Source organism: Cetorhinus maximus, chromosome 6 (genome assembly GCF_964194155.1).
Source record: "Cetorhinus maximus chromosome 6, sCetMax3.hap1.1, whole genome shotgun sequence".
NCBI classification, from domain to species: Eukaryota; Metazoa; Chordata; class Chondrichthyes; order Lamniformes; family Cetorhinidae; genus Cetorhinus; species Cetorhinus maximus.
In genome coordinates this window covers 12214021-12231543 of record NC_135884.1, presented here as the reverse complement: position 1 = coordinate 12231543, position 17523 = coordinate 12214021, and the positions used below count along the sequence as shown (strand labels likewise).

Below are 17523 nucleotides of genomic sequence, written 5' to 3'. Positions count from 1 at the left end.
GGCGGGCATTCCAGCGGGTTGGGGGATGATTCCGGCGGGCTGGTCTAATAATGATATGCTGATGTATTGCAATGAGGTTCCCGACGTCCGATGGCGGAGAACGTGGGCTGAGCAGACGATCACGAATTAGTTTCACGCTGCAGTGAAATCAATCGCACCATATTCTCTGCTCACACCACCAAACGCGCCCAATGCCGGCGGGTATGGGAAATCCAGGCCAGTGGCTGACACAGCGGGGTCAATAGACACTGTGTAAAGTAGCTGGAAATTAACCAAATGATCTAATCAGGAGTAAATAAAAGGAGTTTCAGTAAATTTGCCTATGATGGGAGCATTATGTGAAGTGTTAAACATAAATGTTGCTGGAGTTCTGTAATATCACAGACTATAAGGAAATCATTTACTACACTATACCTCCTGTGATATAACAAAGATACGTCTCAACTAGTTACAAGCACTTGCATTTAATTCCCACCCACATGTGGGGACTACGTGCAATTGCTCAGTCTTTCCAACTTGGCATCTGCTATGTAGGATTTCTCACTTCCCACTCGATCATCTTGGCCCAAGCCACATTGACCAGCAGCTGTATTCCATCTGAGGTCCAGACCTAGCTTAGTCTTTAGGTGCAGTAAAGTAGGTGAAAATCGAACATTGCATGCAAATCTAATTTATTTTCCAACTTAAAGTTATACATTGGGACCTTATTTTTATATTTCTTATGTATACCTATGTATAGATGCCATATATTGTGTATACATGTTAGAAATTCCAAATATGATGACCCATGTGATGAGGAAAGCATGTGTTTTCTTTTGTGCAATGTCCCTTTAATACCAAAGTGGGCAGAGGAGTATTCTGAAAGAGGGTTAATTGGTCCCTGATTATGACATAATTAGGTTCCAAGAAATGCCCACATGACCTGAGGTTGCCATGGGGACGAACAGCTGAGAAGTAAAAGGTAAATAGAAAGCTAATTGCAGTGGGATGGAGTCAACCTGTGTTTTCTGTTTGCCAGTTCAGAACACATTGAGAATTTTAATGGAAAAAAAAACAACCAAGGTTCTTTCCAAATGGAACAGTTTTCTGTTTAGCAGTTTTAGGACAGATCCTGGTATTGAAACAGGGCTCTGAGAATAGAGCAAAGACTGTGTTACTGTGTGTGTGTGTGTTATACCATTGTAAGGACAGAACACTGAAGACAGGTAGGGTGAGGGATTCGACTATACCCATTGCTGCTGTCCCAGAGACTACCAGATTTCTGGGGATTCTGTGCCATCAGGACTCTCATGACTCGTGTTAGAAAGGGTTCATAGACTAGCACCTTATCAGTAGCAATCGTGTCTGGGGACTTCAGATAGAATACAGCTGCTGGTGAATATGACTCGGGCCAAGATGATTGAGTGGGAAGTGAGAAATCCTACATAGCAGACGCCAAGTTGGAAAGACTGAGAGATTGCATGTAATCCCACATGTGGGTGGGAATTAAATGCAAGTGCTTGCAACTAGGTGAGACGTATCTTTGTTATATTGGCTAGTCAAAGAGAAATTTCCTTTTTATTTGAAATATCCTTCATCTATTAATTAAAGTTTGAATTATATTGTTTCAGTTGGTTTGTTACAGTAAAATTTTTAAGAAGTGAAATGATGTCCAGCAGTTTCCTTTCTGTTGCCATCGTGGGAATTCCTTAAGTTATCGGTCTCAATGGAGATTGTAACACTGTCTATATTTATAATATAAACCATCTATGTCAACTTGTCATGCTAATTGTGCATTCATCAGTGGAGCACCACTTTTGGAGTTGTAGGCAATTAATGACCAATTTACCTACACAGTTTCCATTCATCAATGTAGTCGTAGGAATTTACAATGCAAATATTAAAAAAAGAGTGATGTATGATTTTAAAATGAGGGCTATTCTTTATTTGAATATCCTTGTGCAATGATACCTCCACTCGCTAACCCCACATCAACTAGTACATTTAAAACATAATAAAGCTTAGTAATTTAAAAGGCAAGACATGGCCTGAGGGGGAAGGGAGGTGAATCAAAGCAATTCTTCACTAATAATAAAAAAAAAAATGATTATTGGTCTGGCCTCTTCCTAAGTTTGATTTAAAAATGTCTCCTCGATTTGGGATCCCAAACAGTTGGGGTATCCCGTCATGCGTTGGTTGTAGTTTCTTTCTTTAAAAAAAAACACATGGATAAAGGTACCTAAGAATGATAACAGCAAAATACTGCGGATGCTGGAAATCTGAAAAAAAAACAGAAAATGCTGGAAAAGGTCAGCAGGTCTAACAGAACCTGTGGAGAGAAAGACAGAGTTAACGTTTCGAGTCCGCATGACTCTCCTTCATGAAGAAAACAATGATTATTGATCATGAAGAAGAGTCATACGGACTCGAAACGTTAACTCCGTCTTTCTCTCCACGGGTGTTTTAGACCTGCTGAGTTTTTCCAGCGTTTTCTGTTTTTGTTATGTAAAAATGGATTGAGCTTCTGGTAAATGTTGAAGATAGGCAGTCAAGCATTTTCTATTAGGGTTTCAAAAGGGCTGTATTTATAGTAAATCGCCCTGGAGCGAATGAGAGTCGATAAGATTTTAATTAAAATAAAAATGCTCTTTCTTCTTTCTATGTATCATGCAGCTGTACTGGATGTTAACTCTGGGATAGCTGAACAAACATTAACACAGAATACAAGTTGGCCAAAATAGTCCTTTTTCACAATTCTCAGCCTTGTATGTGTGCTGTGAGATGTCCTCTAGGTTGTTTGATATATGGACTGAACTTGAAGGGGCAGGCTAAAAGGATTTCTCACCTTTGTCACATTCGGACCCCTTCCTCAAGAAGACCACGTTGACAGAAACCCAACTTAAACAAATATCAGCACATTACTCCATGTGCAGGTACAATTAAAGAAACCCTCCAACTCCTCCTCTCTTTACATTCCACAACCCAAATAGTCCTCCATGACTATCGCCCAGATTTCCCCCAAATATCCCCACTGTCATCTCAAAATGATCCTTATTTTCTTTCCTTCACCCACAAACTCCCTGCCCCGCCCACTGCCCGGCACCTGAAAAAAAAACACAAAACAATAATGCAAAACCAATTCCCAAACTTTCCCAATGAAGTAGCAGTTCCTGAATTCTCCAGTGTCATAGTGTCTGACTCCTGAACACTACCGCTCAGTCTCACTCACCACTTCACCGCCCCCCACAACCCCCAACTTTGTGGTGCAGTCTCCAACCAAATCCCAATTTCCCTCCATATGGTCATAACCATGACGTCCTAGTTGTCTTCGTGTAGTCTCATATCCGCTTCAGCTAATCCCATTCAGATTGTTGGGTGCTTGACGCACAACCAGCAGAAATGGATAAATAACTGAACACACCACAGAAAAAGTTTCTCAGTGCAACTTCTGTTTCTGGCTGCATGTGTTTTGTTTCATAGGGGAAGTCCCAGGGGAACTGAAAAGCCAGTTCAGGCATCTCAATATTTACATTACAGATGTCATGGATGTTGTCAGCGTAAAAGAGACACTTGTACCTACTTAGTGCTCTGTAGTGTCATTGAAACATCTTCAAAGTGCTTCAGACATGTTTTTTGAAGTGCAGTGACTGTTTCTAAACAAAAATTTCAGCCATTTTGGGCCAATGTCATCCCACAAACAGCAGTGAGGTGAGGTACTTCCAGTCAGGTGACGTGGAATTCATTGGAAAATGCATAGGAATAGGTGCAGGCCACTCAACACCTCTTGTCTGCTCAGCCACTCAATTAGAACATGGTTGATTTACACATCAACTCCACGTTGCTGCCTTTGCTGTTTATCCCTTGATAGCTTTGGCTAACAAGAATCTATTGATCCCCATCTTGAAAGGCCCAATTGTCACCAGAAAAGGGACTCATATCAACTACTACAACAGTCTCCATTGTGTGAGGTGAGCCTGAGATGGTGGACATCGGCCTCCTGCCAGCTCATCAACCAACTACCTCATTCCCAACACAGATGCAACTCCCAATTTGGAATGGACTGCATTGCAAAATTCAGCACCGTTCACTTTTTGTTGCTGTTGGTGCTAATGGCTGAGGGATTAATAATGGCCAGGTCATTGGCAGAACACTATAAAGGAAGACCTGCATTTATATAGCACCTTTCATGGCCACTGGATGTCTCAGAACACTTTACAGCCAATGAATAATTGTTTATCAATTTCAATTTGCACACAGCTAGCTCACACAAACAGCAATGCGATTATGAACAGATAATCTGCTTTTTATTGATGTTGATTGTGGCATATATATTCCTAGCCCTCCTGCTCTTCTTCAGAATAGTCTTTTAAGTCCACCCATGCAGGCGCTTGTGGTCTCAGTTTAATAGCATGTCCAAAACACAGCACCTTTGACAGTGCAAGCACTCCCTCAATACTGCACTAGAGTGTCAGCCTTGATGTTTGTACACAAGGCCTGGAGTGTGACACGAACCTAGAACCTTGTGGCTCAGCGGCAAGAATGCTACCCACTGAGCTACAGCTGATCCAAATACTCTACCCTACTATTATATGAAGAGAACGTTGACTAACCCTTGCGTAAGGTAAACGAGACAAGAATAATTTGAAAAATCAATGACTATCCCACAGCCAGGAGGCTGATGGCCTCTCCACAGCTGTTGGTTCACTTGTTTGCAGGTTTTAAACTCCTATTCCAGATGTGACCAACCTGCAGGAACCCTTCAGGTTTTCAGGATCCATGCAGTCACATTCAGAATCATTGACAAGTGGCAGCTCATTTTTGTTTCAAACCCAACTAAACCAAGTGTCGGCTAGGGTCAACTGATTATTCTACAAGTTCCATGTACATCATGCCCCCTCCTCTCCAAGATCAAGCAATTTTGTTCAGTCATTTTGGCCGCATCATATCACAAACTAAAACGTAAGGTTGTGGGACAATAGTCAGAAACAAACTGACCAGCCTGACCCATAGTGGCTGTGTCAAGGACTCGCTCAAGAAGGATTCCCGCCCCCCCACCATGACAGCATCAGTGAAGCATGGACACTTGACTTCTCAATGAAGCACACGGTCATCCCTAAACCTCAGCAAAGGCGCCCTTAAAAAGACGGCCCCCAGTCATAGAAACCAGTCGTGGGAGAGTTGTCTGGGGCATAGGAAGCAGACTATTGCATTTACAGGGTTACAATTAATGGACATCTCTTAATGGACTGTCTGTTTAAAGGGACAGTGTTGTTCAGATAAAGTGTTCTTTGCAACCCTTTCAAGCATTTGCGACAAGTTTACAAGTAGAAGGAAGAGTGTTGAATCAGGTGCACGGTCAATATTATCTTTGTGCTATCCTCCGCCTCAAAATGTCTTATGAAAACAGAGCTAAAGTTGAAAACCCTATTTTCATCATGGCTGCACTCAGGCAGATATAAGATTTTGTTTTGCCCTGGTAGAACGTTTGACTAAAATTCCTTTCGAGCACCACTTTACTACAACTATAGTTGTTGGCTTGTCCAGAAGAAATGAGAGTGTTGACCCTGCATTAAAACAGCATGCAGAGCAATCTAATGCAAGCAGATTTAACACGTGACTGGAGGGAAGATTAAACTCTGCAGGGTCTGCTCAACTCCTGTGTGAAACACATGGCTGAATAGTGACAATTGTGGCGGGGATGGGGGTTGGGGGTTAAGGGTGTTGCCAATACTGCTCTTCTGGGAGCTATCTGGCCCTTGCCCCAGCTGCACGTTTTTTTTTCACAATTCAAAAATGTTTCGCGAGCCTGGGCAAAAAAGTGGGCATGTCTCTGTATTGTGTGAAAGCTGATATTTTTAGAAGCCGTGATCAGTTCATTCTGTGCATGAAAAGCTCAGCAGATGGTGATGGAATGCGCTGTTTAAGAATGGCTTGCCCGATGCACTGTTACTGGAATGAATAACATGACGCATTGGTTAACATACTTTTCCACAATCGGTTGCGGGTAGCATGAGCTGGAATGTTAACCCTTCCACCAGCAATGCTGCCCTAAGGCCTGCCCTGGCTTTAACACTCCTTGGGAAGGGATGGAAGTTACGGTTGCCTGGTAATGAAACAAACGATCCCATGTTAGGAGTTGTACCCACAAAATGAGGCAATGTTCTCTTCGACAAATTTTCTGTCGGGCAATAATCTGGAATTGAAAACAAACACCCTGGAATTGAAAGCTAGTCACGGTAATGGTGACCCATGAAACTATCATCGATTGTTGTTAAACCCATCTGGTTCGCTAATGTCCTTTAGGGAGGGAAATCTGCCATCCTTACCTGGTCTGGCCTACATGTGACTCCAGACCCACTGCGACGTGATTGACTCTTAACTGCCCTCAAAGGGCAATTAGAAATGGGCAACAAATGTTGGCTTTGCCAACAGTGCTCATGTTCCCTGAAAGAATAAGAGAAAGCTTCCCCACCCCCATCCCGTTCCCCCAATTGCAAAGCTCCCTTGTTAGCTCTAAAGAGAGAGCCTTGAGAGGGAATAACCCAGAGGGTTTATCCTCCACACTGATCTACAGCCCTGTGTCACTTGGGTTGATTATTTCTCAACCCCAGCAGACCCCTGCTCCTCACAGAAGATTGGTTTATTTTTAAGAATCCAAGAATAGAGCAGGAGTAAGCTATACAGCCCCTTGAGCTTGCTCTGCCATTCAATAAGATCATGACTGATCTTCTACCTCAACTTCACCTTCCTACCTTCTCTCCATAATCCATCCGTTCCCTCACTGGCCAGAAATCTATCTATCGCAGTTTTCAATATGCGGAGTGACTGAGCATCCACAGTAGCATTGGGGTAGCATATTCCAATATTCACACTTTGGTCAGAAGTTACCCTTTTGATGCTGTCAGAGTTGATAGGATTTATAATTAAGCTGCATGAAAACTTTTCTCTGCCTAGCCCGTCAACCTCTCCCAAAATAAATTTCCTCCAGGCTACTCCAAACCTAGACCATCTTGTTCAGGGGACATGTGGGATCCATGGCACTTTTTGAAGAACAGCTGGGAGTATAAGTGTCTTGGTCAAGATTCCTTCGTCAACCAAGACCATAGCGAAACCAGATTGGTCATTGCTACCTGTGGGACATTGCTGATACAGGGTGGCCGTCAATACTAAGAGCCGTTGTTATTAATTGCCTGAAGCATTTTGAGGTGTTTCACAATGATGGCTCCTTACATGTAGGTACCATTTTTGTTACAGTCAGGTGAGAAATGATGGAATGGCTCCCTCTTTTTCCACCCCTTGTTTGACTGCAACAGGAGTTTTAAAAAGAATTTGCTGGCCAATTCAGTGAGTGTTTAACTGTTTAAGTGCTATGACTATAAAAGGCACAGGCAGACAGGTTTTCTTGTAAGTTTTTGAAAAGAAAAGGAGATAATATTTATTGAACTTAATACCCAATTTAAATAAAATAATAAAAATGCTCCAACTTTCACACGTGCATACAAGAGTTCGCATGCACACACACACACACACACATAAGTTACAAAGTAGGAGGATAGGTTAAATAGTTTGAGTCCAAAAGAAAGTCGGTTGTATACTGATTCAGTAGATTGATGCATTGATTTCAGACTGGGCTCGATGGACTTTACAAATTCTGTGTCAGGGCGATTTAAAGAAGTTGACGGTCAATTTCTATTTGATCTCCTGGAGTCAGCAGCTGCTGGGTTGACGTTTTTTTAAGCACTGCCCATGGCAATTGGCTGGTCAAGCAACAGGCAAGGTTCAGGTTTGCAGAATGGATGGAGAGAGAGAGAGAGACCATTCAGGGCCCTTCTGCATCCTTTCTTGTTCTCTTACTGGTCTGATAAAAAACAAATTCTTAAAAACCAAAGCGTTGGCTCTTCACATGATCCCCTCTCACCAACTTCCCAGTTACCCAAACATGGTCATAGCAAGATGAATCCAGGTCCATGGTTTAGACATAAATAGATATAGATTGAGGAGTTCCCATCTCAGCCAAGGTCCATAGTCCAAAGTGATTGCATCTAATGGCTTGTTCCACACCCAGTTGAATACACAGCTGCTGTCTGAATGTTTTGTGATTGGTTCAGGAGCTGGTTCGTTCACACTCCTCTAAGGTGATTGTCTCTCTTGGGTTCTTCTAGACAGCCTGACTCTGTTTTAATGGCTTTGGAATTTGTAGGGTACTGTTATGCAAATGTTCAGCCATCTTAGAAGCTGCTGTTTAAGTCATTTTTTTCAAAAATGTTGGTTTCGTCTTTTAAAACTCAACCAGTGGTTTAAGACCACTCAATAAATGAGGGTATTTCCGATATAAAGTGTGGCTTTATAACAATGGAGGAAATATCCCAAGGTGCTTAACAAAGGACAAAAATAAGCAAACACTAAGCAATTGGTATTTAGAGCTAACAATTGAGGGAGGTAACTAAAGGCATGGTGGAAGAGAAGGATTTTAGGGAGAGAGTCCTAGAGTGTTGAGTTAGCTGGCTGAAGGCTGTACCTCCTGAAGGTGTAGCAGAAAGTTTGAGTGGGGCTGGCTGCAGAGGACAGACTTGGAAGAGTTCAGCATGGGCACAAAGGGTTGGAGAATGTTACTAGCTGGGGAGAATAGAGACATGGAGAGGTTTGTAAACAAAGGACGTAGGTCTTGAACCAAGTTCACTGTGGGACGAAAATAATACAATGAAGATGAATTTCTGCTGGGCTCCCGACTTTGGCGGAAGAGTTGCTGAAACTGCCAAAACTCTCCATAAATTCACCCCCACAAAGTTTATCCTCTGAATAAACTATTTCAGAAAGTTTATGATGTCTTTTTTTTAAAAAATAGAAGATACTGGAAGTGTGCAACAGGTCAGTCAGCACCTGAAGCAGAAGGCCTGGGTTAATGTGAACCCATTATCAGGACCTGTTCAGAATATGTACCGAAATGTTAACCTTTCTCTTTGAGTTATTGAGTGTCCTTTCCAGCAGTTTGTGCTCTTACGGTTTAAGTGTCAGCTTGGGTCAGTTGGTAACACACTTACCTCTAGTGCACAGGTTGTCCTATTTCACTAATTAACTGCGTAATCCCGGATGACTCTTTAGTGCAGCAGTAGATTGTCAGAGGTCTTAAATCGAGCGCCCCATCTCCCCATTCAGGTTGATGTTAATAATACCCCAGCACTAACTGAAGGAGCATAAGGAATCCTCCTAGTGTTCTGGCCAACATCATTTCCTCAAACAGCAAACTATGTGAACTGACCCTTCAATTTGTTGATGTTTGTGGGACCTTCCTGTTCCAAAATATATTTAACCATAACACAGTAATTGCACAGTAATGCAATCAATGTGATGTGACTTGGAACCTCTCTGTGAGATGTGACAGGAACAGGAGGAGGCCATTCAGCCCCTCGGGCCTGTTCCACCTACTTACATCATGGCTGATCTGTTGCCTAACTCCTCTACCTTAATGCCTTAATAAGCATACCTAACAAAAAATGTATAAATCTCAGTTTTGACATTTTTAATTGAGCCCCCCATCGCCCAACCCCTCCCAGCCTTGACTGGGGGACAGAGTTCCAGATTTCCACTACTCTTTGTGTGAAGAACACCTTCCTGAAATCACCCCTGAATGACCTACCTCTAATTTTAAAGTTCTGCCTCCACCAGAGAAGACAACTTCTCTCTACCTACCCTACAATACAAATTTAAGTTCTTTATTTTCACATTTTTCAGATTTTGCCAGGGTTTTTTTTTGACCTATTCGTTAACTTTCCTGTCACAGGGTGAGCTGAATCATACTTCAGCCATAGATTTATCCAAAGTCAGACATTTTGGATTGAACTGATTAAATCTCTCTGGCATTCTACATATTCTTCATGCACATGTGATGAGGGATCTGTTACAGTAATTTATACAGCTTCAGAAGTTTCTCACGAGCCCCTAACATCTATGGATTCAATCATTGTTTCTGAAAAGGGAAATGCACACCGTTCTTGCATGGATTTTTGGCTTGTGCCTACAGCCAGTGCAGTCTGTTCTCCATTTAAAGAGAGAGAGGAAAAAACATACAAAAAACAACAAAAACAAAACCGAGCCCTGATGCATTGCCACAAATGAGCTGTTTATTCCCCCTTCCACTTGCGTCCAAGGGAAGATCATCCCAGGCCCATGGCTTCAGCCATCTTCCAAGCCAAGACTGGTTATTCTCAACCATGGGGAAACTGAGGGCCCAATTAAGGCCCCATCCCTTCTTGAGAGGAGATTGAGCTACTGGCTTCAGTCATTTCCTGGTAGGCCTCCCATTCTTCATATGCGAGCCTCAATAGCAAATGTTTTCAGGCTACTTTCCCGCAGAGAGTATTAGTCAGGCCTGATCATGTAGCCTCCTGGTAGACATGCTGGTTTTCCGCTTTCCAGGAGTACACACCAATTCTAGTACCGGAACAGATGCCTGACTGACACCAGTTAACGCAACAGAGCCTGAGACGTTTCTTAGGCTCGCCAGTTTTCGATGTCAGCCTTAGTGCACCTCTGAGTCAGAAAGGTATGGACAATGCCCTATTCCAGAGATTTGAGCACATGATCCAGGCTGGCTCTCCAGTGCTGTACTGAGGGAGCGCTGCACTGTCAAAGGTGCCACCTTTCAGTTGCGAGGATAGATTGGCGAAGATGGGTTGAGAGGAGATTTGATAGAGGTTTTGAAAACCATGAGGGGTCGACGGAGAGAAACTGTTCCTAGCAGCGGAAGGGTTGAGAACCAGACAACACGGATTCAAGGTGAATGGCAAAAGAAGCAATGGCAACATGAGGAAAAATATTTTCACACTGCGTGGGTTGTTAAGATCTGGAATGTACTGCCTGAGCATGTGACAGAGGCCGATTCAATCGTGGCTTTCAGAAGGGAATTGGATAGTTATCGGAAGTGAAAAAATTGCAGAGCTACGGGGAGTGGGATGAGCTGAGTGGCACTTACAGAGCTGGCAAGGGGCGCAATGGACTGAATAGTCTCCTTCTGTATTATAACCAGTCTGTGATTCTATATGATTCTTTCAGATGAGGCATTAAACAGAGGTTCCAGCTGCTCTCTCAAATGGATGCAAAAGATACCAATATTTCAAGAGCAGGGAATTCACATCACATCAGGAGTACTGTGCACAGTGTTGATCTCCTTATTTAGGGAGGGATGTAAATGGAAGCAGTTCAGAGAAGGTTTACCAGGCTAATACCTGGAATGGGGGCGGGGGGGTTGACTTATGAGGAAAGGTTGGGCAGACCAGGTTGTATCTGCTGGAGTTTAGAAGGGTAAGAGACGACTGGATTGAAACATATAAGATCCTGAGGGGTTTTAACAGGGTGGATGTGGAGAGGATGTTTCCTCTTGTGGGAGAATCTAGAACTAGGGGGTCACTGTTTAAAAATAAGCGGTCGCCCATTTAAAACAGATGAAGAGAATTTTTTTCTGAGATTCGCGAGTCTTTGTAACTCTCTTCCTCCAAAGGCGGTGGAAGCAGAATCATTGAATATTTTTAAGGTAGAGCTGGATAGATTCTTGATAGCCTTCCACCCCCTTGCTTATCGGGGGTAGGTGGGAATGTGGAGTCGAGGTTGCATTCAGATCAGCCATGATCTTATTGAATGGGGGAACCAGATCAAGGGGCCCAGTGGCCGACTCCTGCTCCTAATTTGTATATTCGTGATTCCCTGCCTAACACTAGCTCAAGAACGACTTCACCACTGGCCCTTTAGCAGTTCGAGGTAAGACCAGCCACCACCTTCTCAGCACAGCTAGGGATGGACAAGGAGTCTGTCACGACACCGCACTGTGTCGGGAACAGTCACCCGGCAGTGATTCTCCCTTGATTGGCTGATTACAGGCCTGAGGGTGTCCTCGCCATCCAATTAAGGACGGCGGGTTGGCTCTCAAAGCTGGAGGGCCAATAGGAGGCCTTCCAGCATGGTAGGCGCTGCAGCCTGCAGTTGCGGGTATGGGAGAGAGAGGGCACCTCCACCTTGATGCATCTTTGTTGAAAGATTTGAAAAAAATGGCCAGAGCTGCGAAGCCGCCATTGTTGGAAGGGAACCCTCTCCATGGGTGGCTCGTGGCTGCAGTTGTGGAAGTGGTGTTGTGGGGGGGTGGGCTCAAAGTCAGCCTGGAGCAGTGCCACCTAACCATACTCACCCCCCAAACCGGTGCCATCAGGAGGCTACCTCCAGACAGCTGCTGTCCCCCTGAGACCACGGGGGACTGGAACTTTCCAGTCGGCCTCTGATCCACGGCCTTTATTTCCCTTTCTTTAATCCAGCTACCTGCCCCTCGCGGGCAAGTAGTCATTCCGCTCCCTGACTCGGCCTTCCTCAAAATGCCTCGGGGGGCTGGGATGGTACCGGTAAAGTGGGCAGCTGGCCAACGGCCGACGAAAGGGGTCTGCCCGCCTTCACTCCCCCCCATTCCTATCTCCCTGACAATCCTGCCCGTAATTTCGGAAAGATATTTTCTCACCACAAGTAAAATGGCATCGAAAGAGAAGGTTTTATTTTGCAAATACTGGCTCAGTGCGAGAGTGGGCCGTGTTGATTTTCAGCACACCCATCCCTGCAGAAGGAAATCTGTGCACCAGTCCAGTTGTTGCTGTGAGCTAATTAAATTTGCTCTTCCTGTCGACTTTTAAACAGCAACAGAACTCTTTTTTTTTTGGGTGATGGAGGGGGTGGTGTTTGGTTCTGAGTTGCATTAAGATCTGGTTTGACCTTGACTGGTTTCAGTGCTTGTTCTCAGGCACAGCTCTCTATTTGTTATTGTCTGATTTCATTTCCTGTCTCCCCTGGCTGCACTCAAATCCAACCCGAAAAATTGGCACCTCTCTCTCTCTCTCTCTCCCTCTATGTAAAACTTTTAAAGAATATTCCACTGAGGTTTCTGCAATGGAAAGATACATTGCACTGTTGTGCTGTATAAGTGGAATTGCTCCACTGTTCTCACTACTTGCCATTAGCCATTGAGTAAACCCCCCCACCTCCCCCCCATCATCTCTCCTCCCTTATGGTACACGTTATGCCAAATCTCTCCTAAATTTCCTCATTAAAGCCCAGCAGACACGCGGTGTCCCGAGAACAAACGCAGGCTACTGGCCAAAAAATGGACTGTGAATGATACTCCTCGACTTAATTGCCTTTCTTTTGAGTTTTTCCTCCAGGATTTTGGGGGTTAACCCTTTCATCAAGAGGAGAGCTGTGCTTTCACTGTGATGGGCCAGTTACACTGCCACACTTTGCATCGGCGTGCTGGGTGACCAATCCTTGCGAAATGAAATTAAGGGACACTTTGACCATGGACGGCAGGCAACACTTTGACCATGGATGGTGGGGGAGGGGGGTGTGGCAGGGAATGGGGTTGGTGGGGGTGGCTGCAGGTGGCCATGAGAGCTGTGGGGGGGAGGTGGTTGTGTCGGTGATCATATCTCCCCCTGGTGGCTGATGGCCGCAGTGCACATGGTCACAAAAAAAGGAGGCAAAGGCAAGAGGAGGCTCCCAGGCTCACTCTCCTACAGGCTGCCCTAGAAATAAAGAACCAAAGGCATCCCTTAAGGGAAACGAGCAGTTAAATTAAGGGACAGTCCCTTAAAATAAGGGATAGTTGGTCACCCTGTCGGTTTTTGACACAAAAGCAATAATATAACTCGCAAGTAAGGTCCGTGATTGGCTGCAGATCGTACTATGGGCAGGAAGAGGCAAAGCAGCTGTGGCAGACTCTCTCACTTGAGTTTCACACCCACTGCAGCGTAAAGGGCCAACGCCTGCATTGGCACACTCAATATTTGAAGTTTAAGCCGCATTGTGTGAGCTGAATTCTTTACTTTTGCAGGTCTCTGGGCAGAAAACAGCACAGGAGCTGGATGTGCATCTTAACCTCCCAACTTCACCTGCTCCAAATACAGATACTGGCCTGTGAGCAGTTTTGTATAGCTGACCCTTCATGTTTAATAGAAATGCAGTTCCATAATTTAAGGGGGTCTCAGTAGGTGAAGATGGGAGAGGAAGTGCCTTTATCATCTGGCTAGAGTCTTGCACAAGTGCTTAGAAAATTAAGTAAAATGTCTGCGTAGTTGAGCTGCACACAGCAGATGCTGATTTGCTTAAGAGTCACAAAATGCTTTCCTATTTTCAAACTAAGCAGAGCAGTTACAGCTTAGCAAATGCAGGAAGTACATGTTAAGATGTAAAGCAATGAAAAGGTGTCACCGATATTGAATGGTGTGTTGCAGAGGATGGAGTGGGTGTTCTCTTGAAAAGTAGAATGCTTGAATTGGCCTCAACAATTGGGGAATGGGAGGGAACCATCTTTGCCCCCCCACCATTGTTACCCAGCAACCCCTGCTGGAATGTAAGGGCAGTCGTCCGACTCAGCTTGGGAGTGCAGCAGAAGCCAATGTACTAAGTTTGGACATGCCCATATAGGCAGGGGCAAGGTATAGGTGACCAATGACTGTGCAAGCCTTTCCCAGCAAAGAGCGGATGCCTTCGGGTAGCAGGGTAGAAAATTGACCAAAAAAGGAGCAAAAAGACCCAGTTTCTTTTTTAAGTTAATTTTCACGGGTGTCCTATGGCGCATTCAAATTTTACAATCTGTTTAAAGAGATTAACCATTCTGCAAGTGTGCTGTAGGACTGCACACTATCAAGAAAGTTACATCCATGTTGAAAGATAGGTCTAGGGGAGAATTTTCTCCCCATCAGGCAGGCCAGTCAGGAGTGGGCGCAGAGCCGATCACCGCCCGCGATCAGCTGCATGCCGCCATTTTACATGGGCGGGCCAATTAAGGTTCAGCGCTACCTGTGTGGGTGGGGGGAGGAGGGAGAGTCGGGGCCTGCGCTCTTTCGCGAAAGAGTGCAGAAATCTCCCTGAAGCAGCTCCGTGCCTCAGGGAGATTAACTTCAGTTTCAAAATTGGAAAAAATAAAATTATTCAGACATGTGCCCTCATGTGACAGTGTCACATGAGTTGGGACACGTTTATGAATCTTCATTAAAAAATTTTATTTAAATCATAAAACCTTCATGAAACCTCCTTCTGCCCGTGGATGAGGTTTCATGAAAAATGCGAAGGCCGCCTGGGCTCTTCGCCTGCCCCCCTCCTGCCAACCTGAAGGTTGGACGGGCAGCTTTCTCATTGGGTTAATTGTTTTATTAATGGACTTAACAGGCCTTTGACAGTTCGGCGGGCACACAGCCGACTCCGTTGCACACCCGCCAAACAGAAGATCAGAATGAAACGCGGTGATGTCGGGACGCACTCCCGACGTCACCACGCTAATTTTACATATCAGCGTGCGGGGCCCGCCCCCACACACCAAACAGAAGATTCTGGCCCTAGGGAGCCTTAACTTAATTACGCAGAACTTGATGATGCTTTGATACCTTAAACACCCTATTTTTTTCATAAATATTGAGCTATCATTTAATCTTTTGTCCGCCTCCTCATTTGAATTGAGGTCAGAATTTGCGAATCCCATTACTGGTGACGTTGAGGACGCCGAGCTTCTCTACAGCTCTCTCTGTGTTTATATCTAACTTCTCTCTGCTGTCTTAACAGAGGCACCAATCCATTGAAGCGATTGTATGGTAACATCGCTAGCATCTGTTTACATCATATTCTATGACCATAAGTGTTATGATGAACTTACCAGAATGGGAAAAAAAAGCTTTTGTCTATGTTTATGAGGAAAGACGTTCATTTATATAGCACCTTTCACAGCTTTAAAATGTCCCAAAGCATTTTACAGTTGATTAAGAACCTTTTTGAGGTGCAGTCACTGTTGTAGTTTAAGAAAAGTGGCAGCCAATTTGGACACGGAGAGATCTCAGTAAAGCAATGAAACCAGATAATCTGATTTAATTATGTTGGATGAGGGATAAATATTGGCCTGGAAGCCTGGGAGAACTTTCCTTTTTTTCAAAATAGTGCCAAGAGACCTTTTACATCCACCTGAGAGACATCTCAATTTAACGTCTCTTCTGAAAAACAGTACCGCTGACAGTCCAGCAGTCCCTCAATAATGCACGTGAGTGCCAGGCTCGCTTGTGTGTTCCTGTCCCTGGAGTGGGACTTGTAAGACTCTCAAAAAGCCTGTCCACCATCTACCAGTTACAAGCCAGCATTGTGATGGAATACTGTTCATTTGCCTGGGTGAGTGCAGCTGCAACAACACTCAAGAAGCTCAACATCATCCAGGACAAAGCAGCCCGCTTGATTGGCACCCCATCCACCACCTTCAACATCCATTTCCTCCACCATCGATGCACAGTAGCAGCAGTGTATCCCATCTACAAGATGCACTGCAGCAACTCACCAAGGCTCCTTCAACAGCCCCATCCAAACCTGCAACCTCTACCATCTCGAAGGACAAGGGCAGCAGATGCATGGAAACGCCACCACCTGCAAGTTCCCCTCCAAGTCACACACCATCCTGACTTGGAACTATATTGCTGTTCCTTCACTGTCGCTGGGTCAAAGTCCTGGAACTCCCTCCCTAACGGCACTGTGGATGTACCTACACCACAGGGACTGCAGCTGTTCAAGGAGGCGGCTCACCATCGCCTTCTCGAGGGCAATTAGGGATGGGCAATAAAAATGCTAGCCTAGCCAGCGATGCCCATGTCCCAAGAAAGAAGAAAACAAAATCCAGAACCTTGTGACTCTAAAGACAACAGTATATTGTAAGGCACAAAAAAGTCAAGAATGCACTCTGCAACTGAGACACAACTGATGGATATACAGCCTGTTCTGCAAATATGGAGACTTTCTGTGCATGACAAACCACAGCCGACTGGTCTCAACATATAGAATGTCTTGAGTTTTTCTTTCAAGCCAATGAAATCACAGAGGAGGAAAAGAGGAGAGCGATTCTCCTGAGTATTTGTGGGAGTAAAATCTACAAGTTAATTTGAAGCTTGATGGCCCCCAGAGCCCCAGATTCAAAGACTTTCAGTGAATTCGTAGACCTCGTTAAGGGACATTTTCAACCCCAGCCCTCAATCACAATGCAGAGGTTCAGGTTCAATTCAAGGAACAGAGCCCCGGGAGAGACCATTGCTACCTATGTGGCGAAATTAAAACAACTAACGGAATATTGTGATTTTGGTGAAACCCTGAATGACATGCTCAGGGATTGTTTGGCCTGTGGCATTCAGGAGGATGCTATTCAGCGAAGATTGCTGGCTGAAGTGAATCTTGATTTTAAGAAAGCGTTAGAAATAGCGCTTGCGATGGAAAGCGCTGTAAGGGATTCACAAGCGGTTCAGTCTGCCAAACGTGGTGTGAAAAGCTGGGACTCCACCACGAAGCAGGAAACAGTCCCCGCTAACTGAAAAATGAGAGAGGAAACAGCTTAGCAATAAAATCAAAAACTAATTTTTATCGATGTAGAAACGATCATTCTTCCAGCGATTGGCAGTTTTAAAAAGGTAGAATGTTATTTTTGTCACACAGAAGTAGACACATAATGAGACAGTGCAAAGCAAGATTTAAAAAGGCCTCGAAACAAAATCA

General features: G+C 44.5%; 1 protein-coding gene across 2 annotated transcripts in view; it reads left to right on the top strand.

Moving 5' to 3' along the window:
• The window catches only part of uba1 (ubiquitin-like modifier activating enzyme 1), a 254790-nt gene that overhangs the window by 66137 nt on the left and 171130 nt on the right, over positions 1-17523 (top strand). The window lies entirely within an intron of this gene.